Source organism: Schistocerca serialis, chromosome 4, assembly GCF_023864345.2.
Source record: "Schistocerca serialis cubense isolate TAMUIC-IGC-003099 chromosome 4, iqSchSeri2.2, whole genome shotgun sequence".
NCBI classification, from domain to species: Eukaryota; Metazoa; Arthropoda; class Insecta; order Orthoptera; family Acrididae; genus Schistocerca; species Schistocerca serialis.
Genome location: NC_064641.1, coordinates 426,797,420 through 426,810,475, shown reverse-complemented (window position 1 = coordinate 426,810,475; position 13,056 = coordinate 426,797,420). Strand labels below are relative to the sequence as shown.

The window sequence follows — 13,056 nt, the reverse complement described above, 5'->3', positions numbered from 1 at the left end:
GCGTGTTTGGATCCGTGCAGGTGAGCGCCACAATCAGGACTGCATACGACCGAGGCACACAGGGCCAACACCCGGCATCATGGTGTGGGGAGCGATCTCCTACACTGGCCGTACACCACTGGTGATCGTCGAGGGGACACTGAATAGTGCACGGTACATCCAAACCGTCATCGAACCCATCGTTCTACCATTCCTAGACCGGCCAGGGAACTTGCTGTTCCAACAGGACAATGCACGTCCGCATGTATCCCGTGCCACCCAACGTGCTCTAGAAGGTGTAAGTCAACTACCCTGGCCAGCAAGATCTCCGGATTTGTCCCCCATTGAGCATGTTTGGGACTGGATGAAGCGTCGTCTCACGCGGTCTGCACGTCCAGCTCGAACGCTGGTCCAACTGAGGCGCCAGGTGGAAATGGCATGGCAAGCCGTTCCACAGGACTACATCCAGCATCTCTACGATCGTCTCCATGGGAGAATAGCAGCCTGCATTGCTGCGAAAGGTGGATATACACTGTACTAGTGCCGACATTGTGCATGCTCTGTTGCCTGTGTCTATGTGCCTGTGGTTCTGTCAGTGTGATCATGTGATGTATCTGACCCCAGGAATGTGTCAATAAAGTTTCCCCTTCCTGGGACAATGAATTCATGGTGTTCTTATTTAAATTTCCAGGAGTGTAGTTTCTCAATGCATTTCTCCCAATTCATCACAACTCGTTCTCTTATATATCCTACCCTATCTTAAGCTAACTTAAATCTACGGAGCTCAGATGCTAAACTAAGGGACAAGGCCATGCAGCAGCACAAAACAATTAACACAAGCAGCAATGACAAAGAGATGCAAATTGGCAAAGCAAGCAGCAGGAAATCTAAATAAGCAAAGCAATTGCAATATTACAACTAATATAAAGCACTGTGCAACAAACAAGAAAAATAAATCAGTAGTAAAACTGACTTAACAGAGTAATACAAAGGCATATTCAGTAACACCAAGCCTGGCAAACAGCAGCAGCAAATGCTATAACTCATACCTAAACATGACAAAGCTCAAGCAGAAAAAATATTACACTAAAGACAACAATACAGAAAAGGGAAATGTCTATTCACATCATAATATCTATGTCATTAAAGTGGTACACCACAAGACGTTATTCTACTAAAAAAATTACCAAGTAGTTGAAAAGAAAATTATGTATGTAGTAACTGTTATTAATCCCATATTATTCAGAATGAGATTTTCACTATGCAGCGGAGTGTGCGCTGATATGAAACTTCCTGGCAGATTAAAACTGTGTGCCCGACCGAGACTCGAACTCGGGACCTTTGCTTTTCGCGGGAAAGTGCTCTACCAACTGAGCTACTGAAGCACGACTCACGTCCGGTACTCACAGCTTTACTTCTGCCAGTACCTCGTCTCCTACCTTCCAAACTTTACAGAAGCTCTCCTGCGAAACATGCAGAACTAGCACTCCTGAAAGAAAGGATATTGCGGAGACATGGCTTAGCCACAGCCTGGGGGATGTTTCCAGAATGAGATTTTCAATCTGCAGCGGAGTGTGCGCTGATATGAAACTTCCTGGCAGATTAAAGCTGTGAGTACCGGACGTGAGTCGTGCTTCGGTAGCTCAGTTGGTAGAGCACTTGCCCGCGAAAGGCAAAGGTCCCGAGTTCGAGTCTCGTTCGGGCACACAGTTTTAATCTGCCAGGAAGTTTCATATCAGCGCACACTCCGCTGCAGAGTGAAAATCTCATTCTGGAAACATCCCCCAGGCTGTGGCTAAGCCATGTCTCCGCAATATCATTTCTTTCAGGATTGCTAGTTCTGCATCTTTCGCAGGAGAGCTTCTGTAAAGTTTGGAAGGTAGGAGACGAGGTACTGGCAGAAGTAAAGCTGTGAGTACCGGACGTGAGTCGTGCTTCGGTAGCTCAGTTGGTAGAGCACTTGCCCGCGAGAGGCAAAGGTCCCGAGTTCGAGTCTCGGTCGGGCACACAGTTTTAATCTGCCAGGAAGTTTCATATCAGCGCACACTCCGCTGCAGGGTGAAAATCTCATTCTGGAAACATCCCCCAGGCTGTGGCTAAGCCATGTCTCCGCAATATCCTTTCTTTCAGGAGTGCTAGTTCTGCATGTTTCGCAGGAGAGCTTCTGTAAAGTTTGGAAGGTAGGAGACGAGGTACTGGCAGTCGTAAAGCTGTGAGTACCGGACGTGAATCGTGCTTCGGTAGCTCAGTTGGTAGAGCACTTGCCCGCGAAAGGCAAAGGTCCCGAGTTCGAGTCTTGGTCGGGCACACAGTTTTAATCTGCCAGGAAGTTTCATATCAGCGCACACTCCGCTGCAGAGTGAAAATCTCATTCTGGAAATATCCCCCAGGCTGTGGCTAAGCCATGTCTCCGCAATATCCTTTCTTTCAGGAGTGCTAGTTCTGCATGTTTCGCAGGAGAGCTTCTGTAAAGTTTGGAAGGTAGGAGACGAGGTACTGGCAGTCGTAAAGCTGTGAGTACCGGACGTGAATCGTGCTTCGGTAGCTCAGTTGGTAGAGCACTTGCCCGCGGAAGGCAAAGGTCCCGAGTTCGAGTCTTGGTCGGGCACACAGTTTTAATCTGCCAGGAAGTTTCATATCAGCGCACACTCCGCTGCAGAGTGAAAATCTCATTCTGGAAATATCCCCCAGGCTGTGGCTAAGCCATGTCTCCGCAATATCGTTTCTTTCAGGAGTGCTAGTTCTGCATGTTTCGCAGGAGAGCTTCTGTAAAGTTTGGAAGGTAGGAGACGAGGTACTGGCAGAAGTAAAGCTGTGAGTACCGGACGTGAGTCGTGCTTCGGTAGCTCAGTTGGTAGAGCACTTGCCCGCGAAAAGCAAAGGTCCCGAGTTCGAGTCTCGGTCGGGCACACAGTTTTAATCTGCCAGGAAGTTTCATATCAGCGCACACTCCGCTGCAGTGTGAAAATCTCATTCTGGAAACATCCCCCAGGCTGTGGCTAAGCCATGTATCCGCAATATCCTTTCTTTCAGGAGTGCTAGTTCTGCATGTTTCGCAGGAGAGCTTCTGTAAAGTTTGGAAGGTAGGAGATGAGGTACTGGCAGAAGTAAAGCTGTGAGTACCGGACGTGAGTCGTGCTTCGGTAGCTCAGTTGGTAGAGCACTTGCCCGCGAAAGGCAAAGGTCCCGAGTTCGAGTCTCGGTCGGGCACACAGTTTTAATCTGCCAGGAAGTTTCATATCAGCGCACACTCCGCTGCAGAGTGAAAATCTCATTCTGGAAACATCCCCCAGGCTGTGGCTAAGCCATGTCTCCGCAATATCGTTTCTTTCAGGAGTGCTAGTTCTGCATGTTTCGCAGGAGAGCTTCTGTAAAGTTTGGAAGGTAGGAGACGAGGTACTGGCAGAAGAAAAGCTGTGAGTACCGGACGTGAGTCGTGCTTCGGTAGCTCAGTTGGTAGAGCACTTGCCCGCGAAAGGCAAAGGTCCCGAGTTCGAGTCTCGGTCGGGCACACAGTTTTAATCTGCCAGGAAGTTTCATATCAGCACACACTCCGCTGCAGAGTGAAAATCTCATTCTGGAAACATCCCCCAGGCTGTGGCTAAGCCATGTCTCCGCAATATCCTTTCTTTCAGGAGTGCTAGTTCTGCATGTTTCGCAGGAGAGCTTCTGTAAAGTTTGGAAGGTAGGAGACGAGGTACTGGCAGTCGTAAAGCTGTGAGTACCGGACGTGAGTCGTGGTTCGGTAGCTCAGTTGGTAGAGCACTTGCCCGTGAAAGGCAAAGGTCCCGAGTTCGAGTCTCGGTCGGGCACACAGTTTTAATCTGCCAGGAAGTTTCATATCAGCGCACACTCCGCTGCAGAGTGAAAATCTCATTCTGGAAACATCCCCCAGGCTGTGGCTAAGCCATGTCTCCGCAATATCGTTTCTTTCAGGAGTGCTAGTTCTGCATGTTTCGCAGGAGAGCTTCTGTAAAGTTTGGAAGGTAGGAGACGAGGTACTGGCAGAAGTAAAGCTGTGAGTACCGGACGTGAGTCGTGCTTCGGTAGCTCAGTTGGTAGAGCACTTGCCCGCGAAAAGCAAAGGTCCCGAGTTCGAGTCTCGGTAGGGCACACAGTTTTAATCTGCCAGGAAGTTTCATATCAGCGCACACTCCGCTGCAGTGTGAAAATCTCATTCTGGAAACATCCCCCAGGCTGTGGCTAAGCCATGTATCCGCAATATCGTTTCTTTCAGGAGTGCTAGTTCTGCATGTTTCGCAGGAGAGCTTCTGTAAAGTTTGGAAGGTAGGAGACGAGGTACTGGCAGAAGTAAAGCTGTGAGTACCGGACGTGAGTCGTGCTTCGGTAGCTAAGTTGGTAGAGCACTTGCCCGCGAAAGGCAAGGGTCCCGAGTTCGAGTCTCGGTCGGGCACACAGTTTTAATCTGCCAGGAAGTTTCATATCAGCGCACACTCCGCTGCAGAGTGAAAATCTCATTCTGGAAACATCCCCCAGGCTGTGGCTAAGCCATGTCTCCGCAATATCCTTTCTTTCAGGAGTGCTAGTTCTGCATGTTTCGCAGGAGAGCTTCTGTAAAGTTTGGAAGGTAGGAGACGAGGTACTGGCAGTCGTAAAGCTGTGAGTACCGGACGTGAGTCGTGCTTCGGTAGCTCAGTTGGTAGAGCACTTGCCCGTGAAAGGCAAAGGTCCCGAGTTCGAGTCTCGGTCGGGCACACAGTTTTAATCTGCCAGGAAGTTTCATATCAGCGCACACTCCGCTGCAGAGTGAAAATCTCATTCTGGAAACATCCCCCAGGCTGTGGCTAAGCCATGTCTCCGCAATATCGTTTCTTTCAGGAGTGCTAGTTCTGCATGTTTCGCAGGAGAGCTTCTGTAAAGTTTGGAAGGTAGGAGACGAGGTACTGGCAGAAGTAAAGCTGTGAGTACCGGACGTGAGTCGTGCTTCGGTAGCTCAGTTGGTAGAGCACTTGCCCGCGAAAGGCAAAGGTCCCGAGTTCGAGTCTCGGTCGGGCACACAGTTTTAATCTGCCAGGAAGTTTCAATCCCATATTATTGTTCTTTCTTTTCCTAGTGCTCCTTTTTCGAAGAACGTGGTTCATAAAATTATTATTTCATAGATCTGTTGACAGAAAGTGTTCACATTAGCAAATGCACTTAATTTTATTTTATAAAACCAATGCTGCAAGACAGCTGGAAACCAGATATCAAATGAAATAAGCAACTATGAACAGCAAAGCATAAAAATATCATTCAATAGTCATGTGACATTTGATAAGTCAGTAGAAATTCTCTCAACTCTCGTAGAAAGACGCTTGTCTTAATGAGGTTTGCAGATGTAAGTATCTCTCCATGTAATGAGCGATGCTTGCTACAATAGAATGTCAATAGCGAGGATAATGGCCTCTTTTTTTTTCTCCACCCAATGGCTTTCTTTTTCCAGACGACTATCTCTCAGCTGGGCGCCCAAAACGCAGTATGTCAAGGTCACTTACCTTTCTTACCAAAATATTTATTACAGAAGTTTCCGCTACAGTAACAGTCTCATATAAAAAAAATTCACAGGTTGAGAATTTGCGTTACAAATGTGTAGAAACAAAATCCTATAAATATAACAGTGTCCAAAAAATTATCGTCAGCATTGTGATACATTCACGCATTTACACACATTTCATAACTCTTAAAGTACGATTCTTGGTTTCCAACATCCTTTTTTCACAAATCAGAGTCCCTAGCCACTACTCATTATTCCTTACCTTATTACACATATACATATTCGTCGACAATTCTTCAATATTTCATCATAATAAATTCGTAGCATAATCTAATTCCTCATATAGCATCAGCTTATTGATCATAAGCATACCTCAACAGCATAATACACATCGTCATCGCAACAATAACATCATAACACCTTAGTCAAATCTCAAAAACATCGTAGCTTTCTGCATTAATTTCAAAACAAAACAAAAAAATTATCTGCTCATTTCAATAGTGTCATCCACCTCCAACGTCTTTAAAAATCATGCTGCCTTACCAAATACAACATTCAAAGATCTCATAGTAGCACAATGGTTCCGAAAAAATATGAACAGTTCACACAGTGCAGACAAAATACAATTTCATAAGTGTGAAATTATCCAACTGTGTAATTGCATAAACATGTGTCACTGACATAGTAAAAATATTTTTGTTTCTCTGTTAAATAATCAGATAGCTGTGTAATTTAGTGTTAGAGAAATATGGTACCGATGTGTAAAGTTGTAAAAGCAAATACCATATTAGGTAGGGCTCCTTGTGCCTGCCAAGCACATGGTACACAAAGTAACAGTGTAGGCTCCTGAGGATTAATGTAATTATACCCTCAGATCTTACAGATTACAGCAATGGAATGAAATGTATCATGGAAAACTTTCTTTGTAATTCAAAATTCTTTAAAAATAAATGTTTTAAGTACTAAATTAATCACTCAAATGCGTGTCCTGTAGTGCTAAATGTGCGTCTTGCTGTAAGATAATTCTGTGGAAGTGTCATAGTTATCGTCCTCTGTAAGCAAAGTTCTGCTGAAGTCAATGTACTCACCTAATCATAAACAAAAGTGAGATGCTTAACGTATAGATATCGTAGTTATTATGCTTATTGCCGAGATGAAGAAAGTACTGTACTGTAACGTAATGTTGTGCTACGAAAAAGGCTGTCTCATTGTAGCTATACCACAAAAGTTACTAGTAAAACATGTTTTACTTTCCTGAATAAACATAAAAACTGTGCAGATATAAAACAGATGCACCGCAAAAGCAACAATGTAAATTGTGTCACACAATGGTAGTGTCGTGATATAATCGTGTAGCTGTCAAAGAAACCAAATACTAAATCATCATTAATCTCACAGAAAGTACTTCAAATAAAGAATGACTTTTCAACTAAACCAAAATGCTGCATTAAAATCTCATTAGCAGGATATATTCTAAGTATGTAAGCCTTATAGTCATTACATAATCGTGCAATTAACAAGCAAGAATGTACACACAATAACACCGTGTCCTCTGTTCACTATAACAATGAATTCGTAATTTCTGTTTAAATAAGTTCTCTTGGTTCTTGACTGGATATTTAACTTCAAACACTGTTGCATGTTAACAGTTTCTTAAGTCTGACAAAGCATACTAGTGATGTAAAGTGAAAAATTTTATAGCAAAGACTAAGTTAGAAAGCAGATTATCTTTCAATACACGGTTTTACATGTGAAATGTGGTGTAAACCTTTACTTCCTAGTATGCAGAGTTTCAACTTCAACGGAATTATCATGTGGTACATGGTACATCGGTAAAGAATATTCAAATTTTTCTCAAGGTTAGCATCTATGTTACTTTTCCCTGAGCCAGCTGGCGCACATGGCTGCCTGCGGTGCAAGTCATTGTCTGCCATCTCTTTGTAGACGTGCGTCGTTATTGGGATTAGGCGACCTAACTCCTACAAATTCACCTTGCCAAGAGGGCCCAGCCCTGTTTGAATCCCGCCAGTTCTGATGAAATTCAGGTGTGGCGTTATGATTATATCGTCTGTCGTCATTTCGATAGTTCCTGTACTTTCTTTCTTGTCGGTTAAGTGGTGGAGAATTTCTCCCTGAATTATTACTGCACGTGGTCCGTTGCATCTGAAGTTATTCTGTCTCCCGTGATAATAATAGTTCTGGTTGCCATTTTGTCTGTTTCTATGATTGTCTCTGTCATATTCATTACTATGGAAGTGCGATTTTTCTCTGTAACTATTACTACTCTGCCAACGGTTGTCATACGAGAGGTGTCTGTTTTGGTCACGATTTACGTTGTAAGAATAGCCTTGTCGTGTCCACTTATTATTTCTGTAATCGCAGAATTGTGATGGATGTGGCCTGTAATTGTTGTGCTCCTGTATTCACGTTCCGCGATTGTCAGTGTCAATTTCCAAATCTTGTAACAGTCCCTGAAAAGCTTCAATACTGTCTTTCCAACGTCCTGCCAAAATAGTATGTTGTAAACGTTCAGGCAATTTGATTATGCAAATGCGGATGAGTTCTGACGGGCTGTATGGATTTGAAAGATACTGATTCTTATATAACATGTCTTCAAAATATTTGACAAGACAGGAAAATTCCGATTGTTCGAAGTGTTTCATCATTATGATGCTACGTTTTACTCAGTCTTGTGTGGCTTGAGACCAATATGCTGCGAGGAAGGCATAGTAAAATTCTTCTTCACTGTGGTAATCGCGAATGACCGATTGCATTCTTACAGCTGGTTCATTTTCCAAGTAGCCACACACAAATTCTAATCTGTGCTCTAATGACCAGTTGGGAGGAAAACAATGAGAGAATTGATGAAGCCACGCTTGTGGATGAATGTCATTGCCGGAAGTCTTAAATGTTTTGAATTTACGTGTAGTAATTGGAGCACGAGTGTTCCTTGAAATATGTAATTCTTTTATTACCTGTGTCAACTGATCTTGTATTTCCCAGATTTCTCTTTGGTGTTGCGTATTAATTTGATTCTGATTTTGTTTGAATTTCCTAATTTGTTGGTACTCTTCTGTGTCAGTGAAGGCTACCGGTCTTGTGTCATTCACATCATCCACCTTTGTAGGTGAGTTAGTGAACTGATCCAAAAGTTCGGCTACCTTCTCCGATAGTGAACTTATTTCCTCAGTGTGTTTTTCTGAATCAAGTTTCAGAGTGTTCATTTGTGCTGAAATCGTATCAACTGTGTCTACGTTTTCGTGAGTTTTTGCAAGTTGCGTAACCGAATCGGTAGATGCAACTGAGTCAATTTTAGCTTGCAAGGTCTCATGATTTTCACGAACAATAGTTTGCAGTTCTAAAAGAACTGCTTCGTGATTCTGTAATGTATTTTCATGCCGCGAAAAAACAAATGCTCACAAATTTGTGTTTTTACGTCATTACAGACCTTTTGACATTTCGATTCGATTTTATGTAACTCAGTAGTTAAATCTTCATGTGCTTGTTCAAGTGTGGTGTCTAACTTTTGAAGATTTTGTTCCATTGTGTCTAACTTTTGAAGATTTTGTTCCATTGTGTCTAACTTTCGAAGATTTTGTTCTATTATGTGTAACTTTTGAAGCTTTTGCTGTGTTTGTCCCATTAGTTGTATTAATTGTAATAATAATGCACTGGTGTCTGAAACATGTTCCTCAGTGCTTTACGGCAGTGAATTTGCACCGGCAATATTCACATTTTGACAAGCAGAAAATGTGTCTTGGTTTATTTGAGAAAACGGTGAGGACGCAAAACCTGATTCTACAGTATTTGTGAGATTGTGTCCTGTCATTTCAGATTCCCGAGGTGAGTTGTTGCAGACCGATCAATCGATAATGCTTCCCTGTTCACTAATTGTTACACTGTCTATGCCATTACTTGCCACCTGCTCCATTTCCCTATGCACAATTACCAAATTACCACTTTGAATTTCTGTTAATTCATTAGACAGTGGTGCTGATAAGCTACACTCGTCGTCACTATTATTTCTCAGTTTACTTTGGAGCCTAGTGTTACGTTTTTCACACACCATTATTGTCACAATATTTCACACGATAACACAGAAAAGCACAATTTGAAGAACAAAATAAGAAAACATATTAACATAGAACTGAAAACAATATGTAGTTAATTGCAAGTGCAGCTGCGAAACACTTGGTGCAAATCTACTTGCATGCAATAACTGTTTTACTGTACAACAATGAAAAACTACAACTACAAAGGAAAGTCTCTCTATGCTTATGCGCTAGCAATAAACAATAGCTACACTAATTACACAAACTACAAAGAAAAAATCAGAAGATACCAGTGAGGTATCCTGTCAGGGTCACCATATGAAACGTCCCCTTTGATCAATTATACATGACTGTGCTTAAACTGACACACAATATTTTTAGCGCAACACAATCTGACTTTCAAAAATCCCTACAAAACAATGGCCCTCACTGACATTAATCTATATGTTTCACATATCTCTTACCTCACAAAAATCTTCGTTACTCGAACTACTGCAATACAGCGAGCGCCATTACTGCCAGCCAAATAAAAGATTCAAACTACTGTAGGCACTAACTACTGATAGGCACAGTTGGCAAAAGAAAGATTTTCACAGAGAACAAACAATGTATTTACCTTAATATTGTTCAAAAGTCATATTATATATATCAGTTCATGACATCCAGTCTTACAAATTTACTCTTCCTTAATGAGACACGTCCAGATCGTCCGCTCTCAAAATTCCGCCATCTCCCTCCCCACATCCACCACTGCTGGCGGCTCACCTCCAACTGTGCAACACTACACGCTGTTAACCCATTAAGTACCACTGTCCTATTTTGAGGACAGAGCACATATTTATTTATAAATACACAATAAATTTATAAATTTGCAATGGTTACTGTCCTACGTCGTTTGTTGATGGTTTTTATTACAAATTTATGCTTACAGGAAATTAAAAGCCATAAATCATACCATTAATTGATTATTGAATACTAAGGCACACTTTTCGTTATTACAGGTATTAATTTATCGACAATTTACTAAAATTTGAAATATGTGGCAAAGATCTTTTTGAGATTATTTATAGTCAACAATGTGTCATTTAAACTACTTTCATAGTTAGCTCAATTTGTGTTATATTCATTGTTCTCCATTGTTATAAAATTTGGTGTACTCGAAGTAGGACAGTGGACTTGGTGTTATCATTTCAGTTATTTGTAATGCTGCACGTTTAAATATGGAACTCTGCTACTGCTGATGTATTTTCTTTTTAGAACGTGGTAATTTTACCAGATTTTGTTGCTGAGTTAACTAAAGACCCCTCTTTTTAACGAAGAAACTGTATGTAAAACTTTCACTGCCAAGTAGATCCCAAGTTTCCAGAAGTAACTCGAAGAAGAAACGTCTTACTGATGAGAAAAGCAATTGGAAAAAGACACCTCCAGTTAATGCACATCTGTCTCAAACCAGTGAGCATGTCATCACCACAAAGCGAGAGGAATTAAAGGAACAACTTTCTTCCTTGACTCCGAAGGAGAAGTTTGAAGAACTGATGGACGAAAACATATGCGAGTTCATAGTGAACGAAACTTTGACATATGCTGTAAATATGAAGAATATGCAGGATTTTATCCTCACAGTTGAATAAGTGAGGGTCTCTGTCGGATTTCTTCTTTTTGCTGGCTACCATAAGCTCCCTGCTGAAAAGCTATACTGGTCTGAGGATGAAGCTGTTGGCATACCAATTATAAAGACAGCTACATCAAGGAACATATATCAAATGTTGAAAACATTGCTTCATTTTCAAGATAATGACTTAGCCAATGAAAACAAACACGATCACGGATTCAAAACTAGACGTCTCCTGAAAATGATAAATGAATCTTTTCAAAAATTTGGAATATTTGAGGAAAATTTGTCAATTAACGAAATGATAGTCAAATACTATGGACGAAGTGGGCTGAAACAGTTTATCCGAGGCAAGCCTATTAGATTTCGCTATATGTTGTGGTCTCTTTGTGGAGCAAGTATTTCAAATTTGATTTATACTGTGGAAAGGATCCAGAAGATACTGCAGGGGATGACCTACTATTGGGAGCACATATTTATTTACAAATATACAATAAATTATTAATTCACAAGAATTAAATAGTTAAAACTTGAATACAGTTTAGTATGCTATACGATACTGTTAGATCCCAGAGTCCTATTTTGAGGATGGTCATTATATCAGCACGTATAAAAATTCGTTGGCTATTTTTGTACTTATTGTGGTTCATACACTATGTACACTATCATTAAGGAATAAAAAACTCAATTTTTTTAAAAATTACTTTGTGACTTAATGGTTTAACAGCCAACTGCCCAACACGACAATGGCAGACAACAATGCAAACTAGCCACAGACTGCATATAGCACCGCCAGTGATTTTCATACAGAGCACTACGTGGCGTTACCAATAAAAAAACCTAGAGAGCCTACTTACAGCTCGAGTCATCCCTCGGGCATACGTGTGTGTGTTTGTCCTTAGGATAATTTAGTTTAAGTAGTGTGTAAGCTTAGGGAGTGATGACCTTTGCAGTTAAGTCCCATAAGCTTTCACGCACTTCTTTTTTACAGCCGTTTTTAAAAAACACTGGAGTTGTCGTCCGATAATGTTCCATATATACTGCAAAGTAAAAGTATCGGGTGATCGAGCAGGCCAAGGTAACAAGTCGACATCTGAAGAGGATGTTGAATTACAACAGCGGTAAGTGGTTGAGTGTTATCCTGTTAGAAAACATGAACTGCAATGCTGTTCATGAATGACAGGGCCACTGGACGAATCACCGAAGAGACTTACAAATTTGCAGTCATGGTGCATGGGATAACAATGAGAGTGCTCGTGATGTCATAGTAACGCAACCCAGACTATAACTCCAGGTACAGATCCAGCGTGTCTAGTATGCAGACAGGTTCACTGTAGGACTTGAACTTGCCTCCTTGTAACAAACACACTGCCATGTCTGGCAGCAAGCCAGGAAAGGATATCGTCAGAAAACACGAAGACACCTCCGCCGGGCGCTCCAATGAGCTCTCCCGTGACAACACCTAAGTCGCAAGTGACGATGATCTACAATACAGGGCGTCGGGCTGGGAGATATCCTTAAAGTAACAGATTTGTAATAGTTCATTGTGACACCGAGGTTCCAGCTGCTGCTCAACCTGCTACGGTCGCAGGTTCGAATCCTGCCTCGGGCATAATTGTGTGTGATGTCCTTAGGTTGGTTAGGTTTAAGTAGTTCTAAGTTCTAGGGGACTGATGACCACATATGTTAAGTCCCATAGTGCTCAGAGCCATTTGAACCATTTATTTTGCTGCTCAACCTTCTGCAACAGACGCAAGACGATGCACCAGAGCCATCCGCCGAACACAATGGTCTTTCCTATCGTTAGTGTAACATGGCATTCCGTAGCCCGGTCTTCTTGCTACCATACATTCTCGTGACCACCTCTGCCTGCTATCATGTACAGTGCTAACATTCCTATCAAGTTTCTCCGCAGTATC

General features: G+C 41.9%; 2 non-coding genes across 2 annotated transcripts; both read left to right on the top strand.

The window, feature by feature from the left end:
• Positions 1 to 3,718: 3,718 nt before the first annotated feature.
• On the top strand, positions 3,719 to 3,793 carry Trnas-uga (transfer RNA serine (anticodon UGA)). Its single transcript has one exon. It is a non-coding gene; the product is annotated as a tRNA-Ser (tRNA).
• Positions 3,794 to 4,620: 827 nt separating this feature from the next.
• Positions 4,621 to 4,695, top strand: Trnas-uga (transfer RNA serine (anticodon UGA)). The gene has a single exon. It is a non-coding gene; the product is annotated as a tRNA-Ser (tRNA).
• The last annotated feature ends 8,361 nt before the right edge of the window (positions 4,696 to 13,056 follow it).